This window comes from Neofelis nebulosa, chromosome 8 (genome assembly GCF_028018385.1).
Source record: "Neofelis nebulosa isolate mNeoNeb1 chromosome 8, mNeoNeb1.pri, whole genome shotgun sequence".
Lineage (NCBI taxonomy): Eukaryota > Metazoa > Chordata > Mammalia > Carnivora > Felidae > Neofelis > Neofelis nebulosa.
In genome coordinates, this window is record NC_080789.1 from 108772425 (window position 1) to 108795868 (window position 23444).

At 40.2% G+C, this 23444-nt stretch overlaps 1 protein-coding gene and 1 long non-coding RNA gene across 3 annotated transcripts in view; one reads left to right on the top strand and one right to left on the bottom strand.

Annotated features, from left to right (window-relative positions):
* Positions 1-7854, bottom strand: part of MICAL3 (microtubule associated monooxygenase, calponin and LIM domain containing 3) — a 235862-nt gene extending 228008 nt beyond the window's left edge. Inside the window, exon 1 of the mRNA XM_058744271.1 lies at positions 7741-7854. The gene's annotated coding sequence lies outside the window, so the exon portion shown is untranslated. The remainder of the gene's footprint in view (positions 1-7740) is intronic.
* On the top strand, positions 7228-22766 carry LOC131520241 (uncharacterized). 2 transcript variants are annotated; one of them, XR_009266004.1, is made up of 4 exons: positions 7228-7357; positions 7669-7913; positions 19684-19913; positions 22627-22766. It is a non-coding gene; the product is annotated as an uncharacterized LOC131520241 (long non-coding RNA). The 2 variants fall into 2 exon arrangements; XR_009266003.1 differs by lacking the exons at positions 19684-19913; positions 22627-22766 and having other exon boundaries at positions 7669-9705.
* Positions 22767-23444: the final 678 nt, after the last annotated feature.

A 23444-nucleotide genomic window follows, 5' to 3' on the forward strand; every position in this document is an offset into this window, starting at 1 on the left:
GCTCAGCATCCAGGCCCTCTTGCTGGGTAATAGCACCTACATTGTCTGTGGGAGTTGTCTTTCCACACTGCATGCAGGCCTGTAGGCATGACAACTAAGATGCCTTGTTCTCCACCTATGAGGTAGACAGCACATGGCCCAGCCAAGGCCACGCTGACTTCTCTTCCTATAATTCAGTGTTAAGCAGAGAGACACAAGAATGGAAAATAACCTGAGCTGATATATCCCATTGTGAATATCCTGAAGGAGGAAACTGGTTATCTTTCTACTCTCTAGATCCCATTAGCTGCCCTAGTCCTCATCCTTTGCAAGACCTAGTAATATAATTTTCATTCAATTATGTTAGCTAATCCATATTCTTCCAATAAGTTTCTTCCACTCTCCCCAAAGTTAGCCCTAAAGTCTATCTTTGTTGTTTGCAACAACAACAACAAAAAACCCAAAGGTATAAGCTAACCTTCTTAAGAACCTCATTTTGTGTTATTATTATCCCTATTTTAAGATAAGATAATTGAACTTCAGAGATGTTAAAAAATTTGCCCAAGGTCACACAGCTAATGAGTGGCAACCACAATCAGAATTTTAAGCCAAGTCCATCTGACATGGAGGCATGAGAAGAATGCAGATTTTGTCATGAGGGCAAAATTAACTCAACACCCCACTTCTCCACTCTCCGCATAGAACCCTGGTTACATCAATGTCTCTGAACTGCAGTAATTCCAAGTTAAAAAATGGGAAAAATAATGCTCTTTTCACAGAGTTGTTGAGGGTTGATGGAAATATGTACATGAAAGCAGTGGCCTGGAGTATGTGCTTAATACACATTAATATCTTTTCCCTAAATATGAAATTTATTATCTCTGCAGAGTTAATTCAATAAACTAATTGAGGTCTTGTTTAGTTCAGAGATTACTGCTTCTGAGTTGACGCAAGTACAATCTCTCCCTCCTACTCTCTCTCTATTTCTCTCTCTCTCTCTCTCTCTCTCTCTCTCTCTCTCACACACACACACACACACACACACACACACACACACACACAGTTTTGTTTATGGGGGTTTCCTCTCATATCTTTATCCTCCATTTGTGTCCTGAGGTCCTCTCTGTGGAAGGCCTATCAGAAAATACATATGCCCTTAAGAAAAGGATCAGAGGGGATATATACATAGGCATACAATCTAAATCTTCCACCCAATATGCTTTTGGAGAAGGCAGAGAGAAAAAATTTTCATTCCTCTTAGGAATGATAAAAATGAGGCACAGAGACACTAAATATCTGTCTTCAGGTTACACAGCAAACCAAAGGCTAAGAGGGGACACAGAAATTCTACACTAAGCCATTTGGTCTGAAAATACCAGAGCCTGGAAGAGAAAGAGCAGGTTTTGTGGCGCCTGGGTGGTTCAGTCAGTTAAGCCTCCAACTCTTGATATCGGCTCAGGTCATGATCTCACGTCTCGTGAGTTCGAACCCCATGTCAGGCTCTGTGCTGACAGCCTGGAGCCTGCTTCAGATTTTGTGTCTCCCTCTCTCTCTGCCCCTTCCTCACTCACACTCTGTCTCTGTCTCTCTCAAAAATAAATAAACATTAAAAAAGCTTTGTTTTAAAAAGAAAGAGAGGTTTTTTAAGTTGCTGTTTTTTTTCTGCCCCCATCTCTTCCCTCCTTTCCACACTTCCCTTCCCAATTCAATTAAAACAGCACCATCATTTAAACACTTGCATTAGGGATGCCTGGGTGACTCAGTGGGTTAAGCATCTGACTTGGCTCAGGTCGTGATCTTGCAGTTCATGGGCTCAAGCCCCACATCAGGTTCTGTGCTGACAGTTCAGAGCCTGGAGCCTGCTTCAGATTCTGTGTCTCCCTCTCTCTGCCCCTCCCCAACTCACACTCTGTCTTTGTTTCTCTCTCAAAAATAAATAAAAATTAAACATCTACATTAGGCACATTTCTAAGAAAATTTCCCCAGATCCCTGTCCATTCTATACCTTGTCTTTCTCTTCAGAATTGTGACATACTTTCAATGACCTTATAATTCTCTTAATAGGGGAAAAAAGCCCCAAAGATGTGTTCCCTATGCTGTAAAAATTAAAGTCCCCAGGGGCACGTGGGTGGCTCAGTCGATTGAGCATCCAACTTTAGCTCAGGTCATGATCTCACAGCTTGTGAGTTCAAGCCCTGCGTTGGGCTCTGTGCTGACAGCTTGGAGCCTGGAGCCTGCTTCCGATTCTGTCTCCCTCTCTCTCTGCCCCTAACCCACTCACATTCTGTCTCTGTCTCTCTCAAAAATAAACATTCAAAAAATGAAAAAAAATTTTTTTTAAATTAAATTCCTTTAAAAATATACAGATAAGGGCAAAGTGTTAATTGTACTGAGATTTCTGATGCTTCTGCAGAGATAAATTCAGGTTTTTCTAGGATTGTGAAAAACACAACTAAAAGACCTATTTAGTCAGTCAGTTAACAAGTATTTATAAACTGTCTGCCATAAGCAAGGAATTTACCCAAATAGACATTAGCTCATAACAAGAATGAAAGAAAATCCATACAGCTTGAACTTATTCAACATAATTATGACTCTCATGATTCTTCTGGTTTCTAGGGCCAAGAAAACAAAACTGTGATATGATAATATCTGGGATTTCTTTTCTTCTTCACATTCATTTCTTTCGATCGTGAAGGTTTTGAGGGTTCTTTGTTATTGAAATGGCAATATACAACAGCAAGTGAATTTTTAAAACTTAAAAATCATCTATAATACATTATTTTAGCACAGCAACTTGCATGTGAATATTGTGTCTTCCAGGTGCACACACATTACTCAATGGCACAAACGTGATATGCTTGTTATTTTATGTTTTGTTGTCCATTTAATCATAAATCTTTTCCATGTTTCTTTGTACATGTCTCTGGATTTAAGCTTTTGTTATGAATGCAAAGTATTCCATTGTGTTGATGTACCACACATTTTCCCACTATTCCTCTAATGTTAGACTTTTCAGCTTTTTCTATTTTTTTCCCATTAAAGCTAACACAGTAGAAGATATCTTTCATGCATTTGGAATTTCAAAAATCTTTATTAAATAACTTTGTTGGGAAAAATTCTAGAATATAGTACTTCTAGGACTTTTCCTATACACTGGCATGTTGTATTCCTCTCAAATTTTACCTATTGCACTCTAAATAGCATTATGTTATTCTTTTTTAAATTTGTTAATTGTTAGCAAAAAGGAAAACAGTATCACAGTGTTGTTATAATTTGCACTTTTGATTGTTGTCAAAATAAACACATATTTGTGTGTTTGCTCTTTTGTTTCCTCATGTGAGTGAATTTCTTTTTATGGACCCTGAATTTATCCATGGAGGTTTTTTTTCCCCCCAGTCAGGTTTATGGAGGTATAATTTACATATTATAAAATTTACTGTTTTTAGTGGAGAGTTCTGGCTTTTAACAAGTACATGCTGTTATAAAATAGTTCTTTTATCCCTGAACTTTCCTTGTTCCCCTTTGTAATCAACTTCTCCCTCACACCTCCAGCTCCTGGAAATTGTTAATCTTTATTTTTTTTCTCTATAGTTTTGTCTTTTCCAGAATGTCATGAAAATGGAATCATAGTGTATAGTGTGTGTGTTTTTTTTTTAATTCTGAAGAATGTTTTTGGTAGTATTCAAACTACTTTATTAAAGGTTTGGTTCAATGTAAGAGAGCAACAGGAAGAACGGAAGTTATAATTGTCACTCAGTTTCTTGTACCACCACACCTGGGATAAAGAGCTTTTTAGAAATGAGACTTCAAAAAGCCTAAGTCAATGCTTAACTTTTTCTGCTTCTCCCTTTTCAACACCCCACCTCTCTCTCTCTCTTTCTCTCTCTCTCTCTGCATGTGTGAGCAGAGGAGAGAGAGAGAGAGAGAGAGAGAGAGAGAGAGAGAGAGAGAGAATCTTAAGCAGGCTCCATGCTCAGCACCGAGCCTGATGTAGGGCTCGATCCCATGACCCTGGAATCAAGACTGAGCCAAAATTCAGAGTTGGATGCTCAACTGATTGAGCCACTCAGGCACCCCTAAAGACATTAACTTTTAATCTATAATATAAAATGCAAATATTTCCCCCACTCTATTCATTTTTTGTCAAATTTTAAATTTAAATTTGAATGAACAGTTCTCTCCCCCATGGATTCATTCAAATAATCCATGATTATTGATTCAAAATAATCCATAGATATAAAATAGATTGAATTCTATTTTTTTTTTTTTTTGCTAGCTGTTCTAGAATTTGACTTTTTAATATTTAATTTGATTCAACTTTAGTTTTGGCCAGTGTTTGCAGTAAGGCAAAGACTTTAAAACTTTCTCGGATGTGACCCACAATAAGAAATACGTTTTACATCATGACTAAGTACACACAAACAGATATACACAGAGATAAAACTGAAACACATGTTTTGGGAAACAAAGCTTCCACTCACTGCAGGGGATGCACTCTGATATTTTCTATTCTATTCTATTGGGTTTTCTTTTCCAAATGCTGGCCGTGACCCACCAAACTGATTTCATGACCCACTGATGAGTCTGAAAAAGTATAAAATAGGATTTTATTAACGCATCACATTCCTGTTAGGTATTTGCACTCTATGCTTGGGTGACACCTGCAGATGAATGGATATACATGGATTAAACCGGGTCAGTTGGACATTTTCTTCCAGGGGCATGTTGAAGCAAATTGTTCCTTTTCATAGACTAGATTTTGGTGGTCACAATAGAGAGGGGCATGGTTTTGCTCTTCCCAATGTAGCCATCTAGTGGACTGGCAGCCTTCACAGGGTTGGCCTAGCCTGCCCTGTGAGGTGGGTCAGCTCTGAGGTGGCCTGTTGGTACAGGGTCTTTGGGTTTGGGGTAGCAGAAGCCACCATGAGCCATCTTTCATGTGGAATTAGTCGAAAGCAGCTCCATTTCATCTGAGAGCTAAGAGCAGTCCAGGTGAAGCACACCTATGGCCCAGCTTTGCCAAGTGAATGCTGGGGAAAGCCTGTGCAAGGCCCATGTTGGGTAAGTGAAGGCATTGTCTCAGGAGGTGAGGTGGACTCCATGAGGAGACAAAATAGTGTGTTGTGGCTGTGCACAGGTTGGAAAAACAATGACTAAAGGGAAGGATGGAGGCTGTTATAACTATCTTGGGTTGTTTAGAGAGAGACACCAAGAAAGGGCTTGCTTGTCTAGGTCAGGGCCTAAGAATGCAGAGACAAATAGTCCTGTGTAGCAGTGTGGGAGAGCTATGATCATTCTGTGGTCAGGAAATACCTCCCAGCCACTCACTCAGTGGCCCTGGCACATAATGTTTTGTGATCCACATTAGGTAGCTTGTATGATCTTTAAACAGCATCTTAATTCTCTTGTCTATTTATTAGGTGAATGACTGAGCCATGCTGAGGGTTTCAGAAGATATAGTACTTTCATACCTATTCCTCAAGGAGACCATAACTATTTATCTATTTAACCAAAATTAAAGAGTATAAGGCAGCTGTGATGGATTAATTTCTGGTTCTAGTTTGGTAGATGATGCTTAATAGTGTATTTAAAATTCTAACTTCTCATTCCCAGAGTTTTGAGGCCTTACCTCATTTCCTTGAGCACCTTAGGTATTGCTGTGTAGTTTCTGCCTCCCACCTGCTTTACAGCACTTATGAATATTCATGAGATAATATTAGAATGTGAGCATTGGAAGAACATCCCACAACAAGGTTTGCTTGCCGGGCTGCAATAGTACTTGTAGAGAGCTTACCCTGGTGCCTGAATTTTCAGGGAAACTAAGATTTTAGGATTTCCCTTAAGCTTGGAGGAGTTCAAACCATTCAGGAGTTTGACCTGAGAAGGATAATGCTTTATAATTCTTAGGTGATTTTGTTGTTGCTTTTCCCTTCTTTAGAGTGACCATTGCATTCCTAACCCCTCCTGTACTTTCTATGTCCGTTCTCCTTGCAGTGGGTGGAAGATTTACACATGTGACTCTGACTAGTACTAACAGATGCAAAATCTATAAATCTACAGGGAGCCATGGCTTTCACCCTATAGACTTGCAAAGGCACACATCTCTTTTTCCCCTTGCACTGAAGTATAAATCAGAACATTTCATTTAGTGAGAAAACCTATTGTCGAGAGATGCTTACTCCCTCCCTCCTCTGAAATATCACCTTCATCCTGAGCCTCTTTGAAGCATCTGGATCCCTGCCATCTGTCTTCACTTGAGCTTCTAGGCATTCACAACAATTGTATACCCTGCCCTACAGCAGCACCTTATTTGAGAAGCTTAGTTTAACTATCAAGTTCAACTGGGAAAATGTCATCCTAATCCATTGGAATGGTGGATTGCAAATTTCCTTCATTAGGCTCACCTGGGAGCTTTAAAAAATCCTACTGTTTAGGCTGTATCCCAGATCAATTAAGTCAGAATCTCAGGAGATGGGACCCAGGCATCAGTATTTTTTTAAGCTCCCCAGGTGTTTCAACATGCATTCAGGATTGAGAACCACTGAATAGTATTGCAGCAGGGACCCAGCAGTTCAGCCTTCTGTTTATCTTTCATTTTAGCAAGAGTTTGCCTTTCCTGTGAAAGGAATCTTTTTTTGTTATGTTTTTTAAAGTTTATTTATTTATTTTTGTGAGAAAGAGAGAGAGAGAGAGAGAGAGAGAGAGAGAGAGAGAGAGAGAGAGAGAGAGAATCCCAAGTAGGCTCTGCACTTTCAGCATGGAGCCCGATGTGGGGCTCAAGCTCACAAACCGTGAGATCATGACCTGAGCCGAAACCAAGAGTCAGAAGCTTAACTGAGCCACCCGGGCGCCCTGAAAGGAATCTTTACAACAATTAAAAACTCTAAATAGTTGATCACAGTGCTAGACCAATAAGAAAGCTTTCTTGGGGGGTGGGGGGGGGAACGAGATGGGTTGGCTAGCAAGGAAAGGACTTCATACACACAAAGTATTTTGCTATGGAATTGTAATCATTCGATTCTGAAACAAGATGCAGTCCCCTAGAAGCCATTCGACCCTTCCCTTTGCTACCTGGAAGGAATGAACTTGACCATCCTTTTGTTAAAAATCCCCAAGAGAAGTAGTGTGCTGCATCCCGCGCAGCCTCCCGGTACATGCGTGTATGTGCATGTGCCTATTTTAGCTGTGGCTGTGTACTTAGCTGTGTAGGCAAGCGCTAGCGCCCTCTGCTGGAACAAAGTAGAATTCTCTCCTCGCGTAACAATTGTTTCTTCAGGCTGAGGTAATGGATTCGTTTCCTTGAGCTCACCAGAAAGGACGAGGTTTCGACAAGGACTTCCTGGCATTTATTCCTGTGACATCTGGCATACCACTGGTTTGTCTGGGTTATTTCTTTGATTGTAGGAAAGAAACACAAAGCATATTGGATGAAAGTGCTGGGAAACTGAGCCCGGCTCCTTCTCTGAGAGGTTTTGGAGCGTTTATTTATGATGCTTGGTATTAGCACCAGTGGGGTATTGTGTGGTAATGGAGACACTGAGACTGGAGTGTAACTCCCACTGGTTAAGAGAGTCGTGCATTTGAAGGGAGACGAAACAATAATTCCAAGAAACCCAAAGATGTCAGAAGGGAAAATGCTTCCCAACCATAAGCAATTTAAAGATGTGATTTTTTTTTTTTTTTAAGGCAGCAATCAAGACATACAACCTTGTCATTTGGGAGATTCGTTCACCCAAAGGAAGACTTGATGGTACTCACCGGTTAGAGCTTCAAAGGGCATCTCCTCGATACGTAATAAATGCTGGCTCTCCACCGTCAGTCCGTCCTCAGTATGCAGGTGCGGCTGCTATGGCTGCGCACATCGTTAAGTGCTGCACACTCCACCTTCCCGCTGGACCAACCACCGGAGGTTAGCATCGGGAGTCTCCAAGGTACAGCCTCTTCTCCCCCTTGTCCCTTCGCTGCAGTTCTCTCTCAGGGTATAGGGATTAACAGTCGAGGCAACGAGGAAGGAATGAGATCCTGGGTGTCTGCCGCTCGCTCCTTGTCCTCACCGCTGCATCTCAGCTGGGGTTGGAGAAGTCGGTGCAGCAGAGCTGGATGCTGGCTCGTCACGGTTGCTATGGTGATCAGGAGCAGGCGACTTGACGGTGGCTGGGGAAGGCAGTGGAGAAGAGGTAACAGATGAGTGATGACGTGCTAGACTCTCCTGGGATCTGTTGAGCCACAAGAGAGCTAAGAGAAGTGGAGTTCCTGGATGGTACTATCCAGAATGTCTGTTCTTCAGCTTCAAACCAAAACCAAAACCAAACCCTCCCTCTTCTGGGATTCTTTCCCTCCCTCCCTCCATCCCTCCCTGATCCCTATCTCAACACACACCCTAGCATTTTAAGGCTTGGAAATTCCAGTGCTATTTTGATGTTCCTTGCCCTAGGGAATCCTGCATGGCTCCCTGGGGGAAGTGTGCAGTTGCAAGAGGCCTCTTAAGGGTCCTTTTTCTGAGAAGGGCTCCTGCTGCTGGAGTCTAAAGAATCATCTTTCACACTTCCAAATGACTCCCCCTGGATTGTCATGACCCACGGAACTTGAAAGAAATCTGCCAAGCACTAAAAGATGGAGGACACGATAGATTTAAATAAATTCCTATCAGGATTTGCTTATTATGATTATAGCTTTATAATCAGAGCAGGAAGGAGCCTTAAAGATTATTTTGTCTTCAAGGATCATTGGTTTCAGTATGATATCCTTCTCAGCTATGTGGTCAAAAGCAGATTGACTCCAGCCAGAACTCTCAGAAGAGGTCTGACCCTTGCCTGATGACTTAGAGAAGGGGCTCTTGCTTGTCCAAAGGGTATCCCTTAATCACATCATTGTCTGCCTCATTAATTAGTGTTTCCCTTATTTCCATAATCATTATGAGGAGTGGAACTGACAGATTCAGGGGTTGTAGTGTAGAGGTGGTCCCTGCTTGTCATCGTGAGTCCCTCATTCATCACACAACTCTGCATCTGTGTCCGTTCCACCCATAGATCTGCAGGTGTTTTGCTCTAGTTCTAGAATAAGGGAGGGAATACATTTTTACTGAGCTCTGACAATGTTTCTGGACTTTTCATGGGTTATTTCATTTAATCCTCCTGTCAACTTGTGAGATTTTACATCACTGTTTTATAAATTAAGAACATAAAAGCACAAAAAGTAAGTTTCTTGCTTGTGTAAGGGTATTCAGCTAGAGAAGTGGCAAAGCTGGAATGGCTGCCCGGTTCTGTTTGACATGATAATGGAAGGTAGGAGGCCATCTGGGTTTAGCCCAAGTAGATTTTAGGAAAAACTTCCTGGGATGTTCAGAATCACTGGTAATTTCTCCCACTTCTCATGTACTGCTTTAATCTATTTCCACTGTTTTTAAAAAGAAATAAAATGTTTATTTTAGAAAACTTGAAAAATGTAGAAACATAAAGGAATAAAAGCCATCCATACGCCTACCATCCAAAGAAAACTATGATTAAGGGCACCTGGGTGGCTCAGTCAGTTATGTGTCCAACTTCCGCTCAGGTCATGATCTCGTGGTTCACGAGTTCGAACTCCGTGATGGACTCTGCTGACAGCTCAGAATTGAAGCCTGCTTCAGATTCTATGTCTCCCTCTCTCTGCTCCTCAACTGCTTGTGCTCTCTCTGGAAAATAAATAGAAACATTTAAAAAAATTTAAAAAAACTCTGATTAATATTCCTGTTTTCTTCCAGTCTTTTTTCTTTTTATCATTAAACTAAGACTGTCATACATAAATGTTTGTGTCACCCCCAAATTCATATGGTGAAACCTAATCTCCAATTGATGGTATTTGTAGGTAAAGCCTCTGGGAAGTGATTAGGTCATGAAGTCCTCATGAATGGAAGTAGCACTCTTATAAAAGAAACTTCAGAGAACTCCCTGGCCCTTCTGCCATGTAAAGATACACGGAGAAGACTGCTGTGTGTGAATCTTCACCAGACATGGAATCTAGTGATCCATGGTGATCTTGCACTTCCCCACCTCTGAAACTGTGAGAAATAAATTTCTGTTGTTAATAAGCCACACAGTCTATGGTAGTTTGTTATAGCATTCTGAATGAACTAAGACAAAGAATACACGCACACACACATACACACACACACAATTGTCTACAATTGTACAATTGTAATTGCATCCTGATTTTCATTTAAAATAACATTGTGAAAATTTTACCCTCCATTAGGGTTATTTAAAAACATTACTTTAGGGGCGCCTGGGTAGCTTAATCACTTGAGTGTTGGACTTCCGCTCAGGTCATGATTTCATGGTTCATGAGTTTGAGCCCCACATTGGACTGGCTGCTCTCAGTGTGGAGCCTGCTTTGGATCCTCTGTCCCCCTCTCTCTCTGCCTCTACCCTACTTGCACATGCTTTCTCTATCAAAAATAATAAACACTAAAAAAACATTATTTTAAATGCTACACAATATTTCATCAAATGAACATACCATAATTTATTTTTTAAATATTATTTATTTATTTTGAGAGAGAGAGAGAGAGAGAGAGAGAGAGAGAGAGAGAGAGAGAGAGAGAATCCCAAGCAGATTCTGCACCATCAGTGTAGAGCCTGAAGTGTGGCTTGAACCTACCAACTGCGAGATCATGACCTGAGCCAAAGTTGGATACTTAACCAACTGAGCCACCCAGGTGCTCCTGTATCACAATTTCTTACTGAATATTTGATTTATTTCCCATTTTTATTAACTGCATAGAACTTTAATAAAATTTTTTCTATATAAATCTTGCCCATGTTTGTGAATATTTCATTTACAATTGAGTCCTAGAAGTGAAATATTGGATTAAAGGTATTAACTTTTTTCTTTTAATTAAGACTTTACTTAAAAAAAAAAAAAAAATATATATATATATATATATATATATATATATATATATATATATATATATTTTACCTCTACACCTAACATGGGGCTCAAACTCACAACCCCAGTCCAAGAGTTGCATGCTCCCACTGATGGAGCCAGCCAGGAGCCTTAAGACTTTATTTTTTATTTTTTATAATTTTTTTAAGTTTATTTATTTTGAGGGGGGTGGAAGGGGCAGAGAGAGTGGGAGACAGAGAATCCCAAGCAGGCTCCTCGCTGTCAGCACATAGCCTGATGTGGGGCTAGAACTCACAAACCATGAGATCATGACCTGAGCTAAAGTTGGACATTTAAGGGACTGAGCCACCTAGGAGCCCTGAGACTACTTTTTAAGAGGAGTTTTAGGTTCACAGTAAAACTGAGGGAAAGGTACATAGATTTCTCATATACTCTGTCTTTAGATATGCATAGCCTACCCATTATCAAAATCCCCCACCAGAGGGGTACATTTGTTGTAACTACATTGACACATCATTATTACCCACATAATTTATCTTACAGTTCATTTTTGGTATTGTACCTTTATGGATTTTGACAAATATATAATGATATGCATTAATCATTATGGTATCATATATTTTCATTGCTTTAAAAATTCTCTGTGCTCTGCTTATTTATCCTCCAACCCCTAGCAACCACAGATCTTTTTACTGTTATTACTGACTCTGTAATTTTGCCTCTTCCAGAATGTTGTATAGTTAAAATCATACACTACATAACTTTTTCAGATGGGCTTCCTTCACTTAATAATATGTATTTAAGATTTCTTCATGTCTTTTCATGACTTGATAGCTCATTTCTTTTTAGCACTGAGTAATATTCCATTGTGTGAACGTACCACATTTCATTTATCCATTCACCTACTGAAGGAAATCTTGGTAGCTTCCAAGTTTGGCCAACTGTAAATAAAGCTGCTATAAACAACAATGTACAGGTTATTTATTTATTTATTTATTTATTAAAAAAAATTTTTTTTTAACATTTATTTATTTTTGAGACAGAGAGAGACAGAGCATGAATGGGGGAGGGGCAGAGAGAGAGGGAGACACAGAATTGGAAGCAGGCTCCAGGCTCTGAGCCATCAGCCCAGAGTCCGACTCGGGGCTCGAACTCATTGACCGTGAGATCGTGACCTGAGCTGAAGTCGGACGCTTAACCGACTGAGCCACCCAGGCGCCCCAATAATGTACAGGTTTTTATGTAGGGTAAATACCACAGAACATGACTGCTGGATCATATGCTGAGTATGTTTAGTTTTGTAAGAGAATGTCAAGCTCTCTTCTAAAGTGGCTGTACCATTTTGCATTCTTGTTAACAATGAATGAGAATTCCAATTGCTCCACATCCTTGTCAGCATTTGATGTTGTCAATGTTCTAATTTTGGCCATTCTAATGGGTGTGCAGTGGTATCTGATTGTTGTTTTAATTTGCATTTCCCTGCAATGATGATGTGAAACATCTTTTCATACACTTATTTGCCATCTGTATACCTTCTTTGGGAGAGGTCTGTTAAGGTCTATGGCCCATTTTTTAACTGGATTGTTTTCTTTCTCACTATTATATGTTAAGGGTTCTTTGTATATTTTGGATAATAATTCTTTATCAGATGTGCCTTTTGCAAATATTTTATCCCAGTCTGTGGCTTCTCATTCTCTTTGTACTTACTTTTGCAACTAGAAGTTTTTAATTTTAACAAGCTCCAAGGTATCAATTATTTCTTTTATGGACTGTACCTTTGGTGTTGTATCTAAAAACTCATCACCATACTCAAGATAATCTAGGTTTTCTCCTACATTATCTTCTAGGAGTTTTATAGTTTTGCATGTTAACATTTAGCTCTGTTGCCTATTTTCAGTTGATTTTTTTAAATTTTTTGTTTTTAATCTTTATTTTTGAGAGAGAGAGAGACAGAGTGAGAGCAGGGGAGGAACAGAGAGAGGGAGACACAGAATCAGAAGCAGGCTCCAGGCTCTGAGCTGTCAGCACAGAGCCCGATGCGGGGCTCAAACCCACGAACCATGAGATCATGACCTGAGCCGAAGCTGGATGCCTAACCAACTGAGTCACCCAGGTGCCCCTTCAGTTGAGTTTTTGTGAAAGGTATAAGGTCTGCATCTACATTCTTTTTTTTTTTTTTTTTTTTTGCATACAGATGTCCAGTTGTTCCAGCACTGTTTTTTGAAAAGACTGTCTGAATTTATTGTATTGTCTTTGCTCCTTTGTTGCAGATCACTTGACTGTATTTATGTGGGTCTATGTCTGTGCTTTCTTTTCAGTTCTATTGATCTGTTTGTCTTTTCTTTCATCAATACCATACTGTTTTGATTATTGTAGCTTTATAATAAGTTGTGAGATCATGTAGCATCAGTCTTTTGACTTTGTTTTCCTTCAATCTTGTGTTGGATATTCTGGGTCTTTTGCCTCTCCAAATAAATAAACTTTAAAATCAGTGTGTCTAACCTCTTTTTTTTCTCCCCTCCCCCATGGACTTCTGTTAAATTTCTCAAAGAGGTTAGAGATGGAGGGAGCCAAAGCATAAGAGACTCTTAAAAACAGAACAAACTGAGGGTTGATGGAGGGGGGGGTGGGAGGGAGGGGAGAGTGGGTATGAGTATTGAGGAGGGCACCTTTTGGGATGAGCACTGGGTGTTGTATGGAAACCAATTTGACAATAAATTTCATATTTAAAAATAAAGAAATAAGTAAATAAACATTAAGAAATGACTAGCACAGAAAAAAAAAATCAGTGTGTCAATATCTACAAAATAACTTACTAGGAATTTGACCGGGATTACATTGAGTCTGTAGATCAAGTTGGGAATAATTGTCATCTTGAAAATAGAGTCTTTTTATCCATGAACATGGAAGATCTCTCCACTTATTAGTTCTCCTTTGATTTCACTATCAGAGTTTTGTAGTTTTCCTCATATAGGTCTTGTACATATTTTGTTAGATTTGGGGATCCTAATGTAAGATATAAGCATTTTTAAGACCTTCTAATCCTCCTCTCTGGTGGGGATTTCTGAATCACTGGCTGCTCCACAGGGCATGCATAATCCTATCCACTCATACCTTTCCCAGTGTCTGGTGTGCCCACAGCTGGCATTTGGCATTTATATTGTTTATCTCATAAACGCTTTAGGAAATTGAAGTTAGCTGTTTTCAAAGTTTTTCTGTTTGTTTTATTCAGAAAAACATGATAGTTATTTATTATTTTTAAATGCTCTATAAATAGCATGGCCCCTGCACAAGGATAATATGCAAATTCGTGAAGCATTCCATATATATATTTTTTTAACGTTTTTTATTTATTTTTGAGACAGAGAGAGACAGAGCATGAGCAGGGGAGGGGCAGAGAGAGAGGGAGACACAGAATCGGAAGCAGGCTCCAGGCTCTGAGCCATCAGCCCAGAGCCCGACGCGGGGCTTGAACTCACGGGCCGCGAGATCGTGACCTGAGCTGAAGTCGGACGCTTAACCGACTGAGCCACCCAGGCGCCCCAGCATTCCATATTTTTAAAAAATGATATACAAGCAAGAAATAGTAAAACATTAGTCTTTAAGAAGAAAAAATTTAAGACAGAAGTGGTAAGCTTTCCACGGTCTTATAGTAAGTCAGTGATGCTGGAACTTGAAGCTTATTCACTATTGACTCTGATGGTGGCCTCAGTCCCATCCTGTTATAGAAAAGCTGCCTTTGATTTCCTTCTGATCCCTGCATTTTATTCATTTTTTATTTTTTAAGTTTATTTATTTATTTTTGGGAGAGAGGGAGAGAGAGAGAGAGAACACACTAGCGGAAAAGGGGCCAAGAGAGAGGGAGAGAATCCCAAGCAGGCTTCATGCTGTCAGCACAGATTGTGTGGAGCTCAATCCCACAAACCATGAGATCATGACCTGAGCCAAGATCAAGAGTCTTACACTCGACTGACTAACCACCCAGGTGCTCCAGATCCTTGCATTTTAGTTCAGTGTTTAACACTAACTGGATGATTAGATAAATTTAATAATGTTGTCAAAGGGGGTTGTGCTTGGATGATGAGAACTTCTGAAGAAAAGCAACTAGAGTAATAGAACTTTCAGAGGATGGGAGATAAGGCTGCTTGATGTCACTGATCTGCCTAGTGAAATGTGAGGAAAGCCAGGCTAATGCTGACTCCATTCTTCCTTGGCAGAAGATGGCAAAAGAGGGAGGACATGTAGGGGAGGGTGGGTACAACACTGACTGGAATGTCTTCAAGCTACTCATTCATTCATTCATTCATGCATGCATTTGTTCATTTAAAATAAGCTTTATGCCCAATGCAGGGCTTGAACTCATGACCCTGAGGCTAAAAGTTGCATGCTCTACCAACTGAACCAGCCAGGAGCCCCATCCAAGCCTTTTAAGCATTTGTTATTCCCCCATAGAAGAAGTTAGGTGTGGCAGGGTGAAAGGTGGATTATTTTTGACTATTTAAAAATTTGGGGCGCCTGGGTGGCTTGGTCGGTTAAACGTCCGACTTCGGCTCAGGTCATGATCTCACGGTCCGTGAGTTCGAGCCCCGCGTCGGGCTCTGTGCTGACAGCTCAGAGCCTGGAGCCTGTTTCAGATTCTGTGTCTCCCTCTCTCTCTGCCCCTCCTCTGCTCATGCTCTGTCTCTCTCTGTCTCAAAAATAAATAAATGTTAAAAAAAAATTTAAAAATTTACCTTGTAAATCCAGATTATACTGAAAGGTTTTTGCTCTTGGCTATAGGGCTAAAGGATGCTGCAAAATTAATAGGAGTGGGTACATTATGGTAACAGATCTTTCATAAATTATCTTATTGGGCTATGTTAGCATAAATTTCCAAGTATAAAAACATAATATTTAGCACTGATTTCACTAAAAGGAGTATAAGACTGATATTTCATCAGGAAGTTTTAGTTAACATACAGAATTTGGGAACTGAATTTATTGCAGCTAAATTGATGAATACCTAAACTTTGTTGCAGCTTTTCTCTTTCACAGCTTTTCTTTTTTGTTATGCAAAAGTAGAATGTCTATGAATGAAGGTATCCACCATATTGTTTTCAGAGTTTAATTTCTGTAAGGGAATGCCTGAGGTTCAAAGTTGAAATCCACACATTTGAACACAGAATTTATGTATTAGAGTTCTTCAGAAAAAAATATAATGTGTGTGTGTGTGTGTGTGTGTGTGTGTGTGTGTGTGTGTGTATAATAAGAATTAGCTCACAGAGTTTGGAGGCCAAGCAGTCCTATGATCTGTCATCTGTAAGTTGGATAGACATAAAGCGCATGGTATAATTCAGTTGGAGTCCGAAGGCCTGAGAACCAATGTCCGAGGAACTCTCATGTCTGAGGGCAAGAGAGGATAGATGTCCCAGCTCATGAACAGAGAGAGAATTTGCCCTTCCTCTGACTTTTTGTTCTATCCAGATCTTCAACAGATTGGGTGACACCCATACACATTGATGAAGTAGATCTTTGCTCAGTCTACTGATTCAAATGCTAATCCCTTCTACCAGACATACCCAGATATGTTTTACCAGCTATAAGGCAACCCTTAGGCCAGTCAAGTTGACACATTAAATTAATACTCACAATTTATTTCAGCAAGTTACCCCAGAGTGAAAGTGATCACTCCATTCTTTTTTCCCCCCTTCTCAGCCTTTTACCAGCTGGCCATTTGAATTTATACAAGACATATTGAAATTTCTTGGGACCCAGGAAATCATTCCCTGCCCCTTTATTATTTTACAGATGAGAAAACTGAGGCTTAAAGAGGAGAAATGACTAGTTCAAGATCACATTGAATTTTATTAGTGATCTTGAAGTCTGAAAGGAGACTAAATTTGCAGATTATAGAAAGCCAGGAAAGATAGCTAACAGAAATAGATTGAAATCTATTTCTAATATGTAGATAACAATATAAATATTAAAAATGGTCTGCCTGGAATGATAGACTAAAACCAATAAGTAGAGATTTAGCATCAATAAATGATATAATGATCATACTTTTGGTTGAAAAATCTATTGCATGGTACAGGCCTGTTTTGACTAAAGTTCATGTGAAACAATATGGTGAAATTAAGTCAACTATGTAAAAGCCGTAAGTGAGAAATAGCTGCTGAAACAGATGATGCAACCTCTGGGGCTATACTAATAGTCAGAGAGTGATCTGATGTTGCAGGGAGTATATGGCCTGGGAAACCTGGTGTTGGCCAGTTCATATTTGTAACACTATGTGTGGTACAGGGCACAATGTTCTGAGAAGGAGCTTGTCAACTGGCATTCATCTGCCAGAGGATAATGAGGGTTCTGAGCTCTGCTCCACAGGATGAAAGGCCACAGCAGCTAGGAATGTTTAGCTTTGAGGCTTCTGAAGGACACAATAACTGCCTTCAAATATCTCATGGGCTGTCAAATGAGGAAGAGGTATGTGGCTTGTTCTATGTCACTCAAATGGCAGAAGTAGGATCATTAAGGATGATGGTTTATATGAGATGAATTTCTTCTCTAAGATTTTCCAACATTGCTGACTCTCAACAGAAATGGTCTGTAACTGTGCTCAAGAAAATGCTGGGGTCCATGTCTCAGAGATCTTCCAGGAGGGTACTACTCTGGAAGAAAAGTTGAGTTCATGACTTCTAAGTTCCCCTTAACTCAAAGATTCTGTGAGCCTCCAAGGGTCATTTCTCTTGTACTGCTATTTCACTCTGCTAGATAATGTTTTAATATTTTTGATCTTCTGATTTCTAAAACAATTCAGAGTGGTTTGTAATATTAGAATATATGTTTTTTAAAAAGCAAACAAAACTTTTAGTGAAAAATTGAATCCAGAAGGACCCTTGGGAAAGAGTGAGCTGCTACAGAATTTGGGCATTAAAGTCTGGGCAAATAGAGAAATTATGATGTAGATTCTGTACTTTTATCAGTATTAGTGTTGACCTTGACTTCCTAATGGGATTATAAGATCCAGAATGACAGGGAACAGATCTTTACTTCATTTTAACTTCAATAACATCTATCAGAATATTTTATACAGAATAGGTACTTAGTGGGGCCCCTGGGTAGCTTAGTTGGTTGAGCGTCTGACTTTGGCTCAGGTCATGATCTTGCAGTTCATGAGTTCGAGCCCTGGGTCAGGCTCTGTGCTGACAACTCAGAGCCTGGAGCCTGCTTCAGATTCTGTGTTTCCCTCTGTCTCTGCTCCTCCTCTGCTCACACTCTGTTTCTGTCTCTCTGTTTCCTTCAAAAATAAATAAGCATTAAAAAAACAAAAGAATAAGTACTTAGTGTGTTTTGAATGACTTGCCTTTCTTAAAGGTAGAATAGGACTTATTTTTTCCTTTATATTTTTCCTCAGGGTCTGGTAGAAGAAGTGTCCTGGTTAGGCTATAAGTCATAGTTCTGAAGCTATATTAGCTTGTTCCAATGGGGTAGCCTGACCTTGGCCTACAGTAAGCCCCGACTGCCATAATTACATCTACTGGTGACGGTCATAATTACATCTACTAGTAACTCTTCATGTTTCTAGAACAAATTTCTGTCTTAAATGCATTGTGCTGTAGACTATAGCTGCTCTAGGACACTGGCTTCACTTCCACTGTAGTTCTCCATTGTACCTGGTAGTAACAGTAACCAACATTTATATTTCATTAACTTAGAGCACAAGCACTCTTCTAGGTGTTTGTTTTGTCCTACTTACTGCTGTATCAAGTAGTTACTCCTTTTAGTTCCATGTTTGGAAATGGAGGTGGAGAAGTTAAGTGACTTGCTCAAGGTCACAAGTTAGTAAGTGGCAGAGCCAAAATGTGAACCTAGCATTCTGGCTACAGATTTTGTGCTCCTAATCACTGTGTCCTTCTATTTCTCACCGAGATGTCTAAGTGCAATGTGTATTTAATCAAGATGCTAAGGGACCAAAGTCCAAGCAAGTTTGTCTTCTTGGTGACAGGACACCAGGTGGTAAAGAGTTTCCTCTGCCCCTCCTCTCTCCATTGTTCCTTTTGTTCCCTGGAGACCAGCTCAGAAACCTCCCCACTGTATTTCCTTCCCCACCCCAGTTTTCTGGGATTGGCTGCTCTCCAACTCTGCTCCCAACTCTGTGTGGCTCAGGGCTTTGGAATGAAAGATGCAAGACTGAGCTCCTTAGGGTGACTCACATCTGTTTGGAGCAGTTATAGCCTGTTTTTGTGCCACTTAGCAATTCTTCCTCCCCAGATCCAACCCTTCTCCATTTTCCTAAAAATGCCAGATGGTATATACTTATTTTTAAGTCAATGTGAATTTTAATATACTTAGCTTTGGAGAATTTATCAACACTTTTCCTGTTTCTTCACCAACCCCCCTCCCCCAGGGGATAATTAGAATCACCCCATGATATTGCAAAACAGGAAAACCTGGGTAGCTGCTCAAGGGCATGGTGTTGCAGAAATGACTCTTCACCTCTGACCTACTGGTAGATGCTTAATGGGAACTTTCTGATGATGACATCCCAGGTCAGGTGGTGATAGGGCTAGGACCAAGCCCTGCTATGGCTTTGTTGAATCCAGGGTGGAAGGGGGACAGATCTGTGCCTGGCATCTCTTTCTTCTGTTCCTGTTAGACACAGCTAAGCCCAAGGGTAGGAAGAGGGTGTGCCCATGGGAATTTCATTTATGCAGTTTCCACACAGCTAGAAGTCAGCCCCTTTCTTTCAATCTAACCAGCCAAGTCACTGACACCAAACACACTATCTGAAGTTGTGTAAATCCCCATATCAGTAAATGTTCTCTATTGTAGGAGGCCTCTTGGGGCTGAAGAGTTGGGAGAGGCTCCCAGGCTTGAAGCAATAAATGAGCAAGTCAACAATCTTCTCTACCTGGACACACTGAGCCTACATGCCTGGAAACAGCCAATATTCTACCATGGACTTAGTCAAATCCACTGAGACAAAAGCCAGATGGAGTACAAACATAAGGGATCACTCATAGAGCACTGTGATTTTCCACCCCTGTCTGGACCTGTTACAGGTAACAGAAAGAGGAAGGATAAATGAACACCAAGGATACTTCAAAAATGTCTTTAGACCTAAACTAAAACAAGAAAGCCTAAGTTTGAGTTCCAGTTATACCACCTATTAATTGTGTAACCTTGAGCAAATCAACTTCTCTAATGTGCATATTTCCTTATTTGTCAAATAGGAATAGAAATATCAGTTCCCCTCATTTTGCAGGAATATGTGAGGATCAAATGACAATGCACATGAGAACACTTTGTAAATTCTAATAGTCCTATGGAAGGGTAAAGGATTATTATAAATTCTTATTTATTTTAGTTAAAATAAATAATAATAGTTTTATCAGTTTGTTCCTTTATTTGATTTTTTAAAAGTATAGTTGACACACAATGTTACATTAGTTTCAGGTGTACAGCATAGTGATTTGGTAAGTCTATTCATTATGCTCTCCTCACTACAAATGCTACTCAATTTTTGATCAGAACTATGTAAATAGTAAAGTGGAGAGCTTCAGTCTTCTGTCACTTTCTATTCCTTGTTCTGATCCAGGGAGGCTGCCAGGGGGCTGTGTTTGGTAGGTGCAATGCAGACTTGCAGGTAACATAAAAAGTATGGAAGAGGCAAGTACTTGTATATTCATCATAGGGAATAGAGCCAGACAGAATTCAGAGTCAGTGGAGGAGATAAGTCTTGGTCACAGTAGTAGAACCACTCTAGACAGAGTTGACCATCAGGTGATGTGTTAGTGTGAAGCAAAAGGTAATCTCAAGCACAGTTTGAAGTCAAGACAGATATAACATAGAGGTCCTTTGACAAGGTCTCCCTACAGAGTAGGGTTTCCTAACCTGGGCTGCTCAGAAAACCCTGGTCACTTCCACTCTGGACCTTGACAGCCTAAAATAAACCAGAATTCCCATGAGGGAGGATTCTTGCCTGTCTGCCCAATAGTCTTCAGTATCACTGTCTAAATGAAAAGCTATGCCCCCCGGCAGACTTAGAATCTTCTTGTGTAACCACAACCCCCAAGGGTTTCCAGTTCAGATTCTTAAGGAGGTAGCATTGACTCATTGAAAGGAAAGCTTACATTCTGATATCAGAAACTTCATCCTTAATGAATCCTGACTGCTTTCTGTGTCTGGAGTAAGAGTTTCAGCAGTAAGATGACGTTGTTATCCAGGCTAACCCCTAAGAGAGATGCTTGAGGAAAAGAAAATCAGGAAGCTCAAAGGAGAACAGTGCAGAGGGTTCAAATCATTCCAAAACTAGCCTATCAACCCTGAGATAGTTAAGCATAATGGATAACTAAGGATAGAACCCAGGATCTTGGCTCCCAAATTAATATTCACCTGTTCCAAGAGGTGATTTTGTAGACTGAAAAAAAACAAAACCAAAACCAAAACCCTACAAATGATTTTCCAAAGATGTTTGTTGAGATTTTATACTTTGAGTAAAGAACTTAATAAATGAAGACTCTGGTCTTCCTGAAGTATCCTAAATAAGAAAAACAAACCCTCAGTTGATTAGTTTTTGGCTTAGGTCAGGGGTTACAAATTGTTCATGGGCCATGTATGGTCAGAAGGTGTGTTTTGTTTTATCATTTTGTTACACCAGTGTTTTAAGGGCAATTTAACAGACACTGGGGGTTATCTGGTTGAAACATACCCTATGGACACTTAATAGGACTAAGAAAACAGTGAGAGCAGGGCCTCTGATTGGGCACACCAGAGCATTTGATGAGAGAGCTGAGTTTATAATCTAGTTTGAGGAAATGTGATGCATTCACATGGAGGGAACCAACCCTAACTGTGAGACGCAGATGGCCAGTGGAGGTTGAATGACAGGAACAAGGACCAGAAGAGTTCTGAAGAAGGGGAACTCACTCTTACCTGGGTGGTGAGAGAAGGCTTTTAGGAGGAAGGGAACTGACACAGTGTTTGGAAATGAGGGTGTTGGTGTAGAGCTGTATTCTGGGGTAGGAAATGAACAAGCTGAGACTTGGAGGCAGGAAATCTCCAGGTATATTCAGAAGACAAAGAGCAGGATGAGGCAGAGAATTTGAGTTGGGGAGAAATGGAAGATCTTGAATGAAGAGAAGTAGCAATCCTGTCTCTGAGTCTAAAACTTATGGAATTAAATGTCTCATCATTAAAAGAATGGTCTTTGGGGGTAAGAGACAAAGGCACCTGGTAGCCAGAAGCATCGGCTGCCTGTGGCTTAGCTCCCCTGGTATCCATCTCTCCTCTCTACTGCTGAGCTACCTATAGGGATCCCCCACTCAGTTCCCTCCTTGGGAGACAGATACCTCAGCCTGGTTAATCAGACAGTGGCTAATGGGGATTATCATCCCCATCAGCAGGGTGAGGGGACTGTGAAGAAGGCTGAGAGTGGCAAGATTATAGCTGACATCATGATGTAGCTGGAGGGCTGCCAGCAAGGATGTGCTCACTTTGTTTTTCTTCTTGCCCAGAAACGCAGTCAAATGTCAGCTCAAAGCCCTAACTTCCCCACATCCCTGCCTGATACATACATATACACACATTGTTATATACCAACCTCTGTAGATGCACTGTCCCTCATGTGTGGCTATCAGGCATACCATACACATAAGCAGATATATAACCTGAACAAGCAGATTTAAACTATACACATACTTATACAAAAGCATATACAGTATATATGTATATATAGAAAAGCCTACATATATATTTGCTTGGATTCTTTTTCAGAATACTGAAAGTCAGAAGCATGGTGTCACATAAGGAAGATGAAGGCTTCAAATAAATCTGCAGCCCCTCCTGCTATTTTATTTGGTCTAGGAAAAACCTTTGGGCTCCCTGTGCCAACCCCTCCATTCCATCTCCCTCCTGGGATTTCTAGGACCGCCATTTTCCACTCCTCTCTTTGTCTTTGTTCTCTAGTCCTCATCTGATTGGCTAACACAGTAGGCACTCCATATTCTGATGACCTCTTTGTGACATGCAGGGAGAAGAACTGATCTTGTTCATGGCAGGTTTAGCTCACAAGCCTATCTTCTACTTGTTTCTTTGCAACATCATTTAGCTACTGCATCTGTTAGCCACCCCTTCACTCAGAGGTGAGAAGCTCTTCCTTCTTTATTCTACCATAGGATCTCCCTTGACCTAATGAAATCCTGTGAACTCCAACAGGCAGACCAGAGAACCTTCCTATTTTATAGAGAAGACCTCAGTTTTCCCCCAAAACTCTACTATGGAGTGACCTACTTGGCAAATCACTTTGTGAGAAAAAGTCATTAAATCCTCATTTCTATGTGTCAAAGCATGATTTTTCTGTAGCAGCTTTCCTAGAGGTGATGTATCAATATTTATGATATATTTGTTATGAATACAGTGTATGGATATAAAACAAAAAGAATATGGTGCTCATTCCCTCTAGGAATTCACATTTTCACTTAGGAGACACATCCAAAATATATATCTAATTTGTCCACTTTTTTCAACTCTTCTGGTATAAGCCACCATCATCTTTTTGCTTGGACCTACCAAACACTTAATCTTTTCTTTCC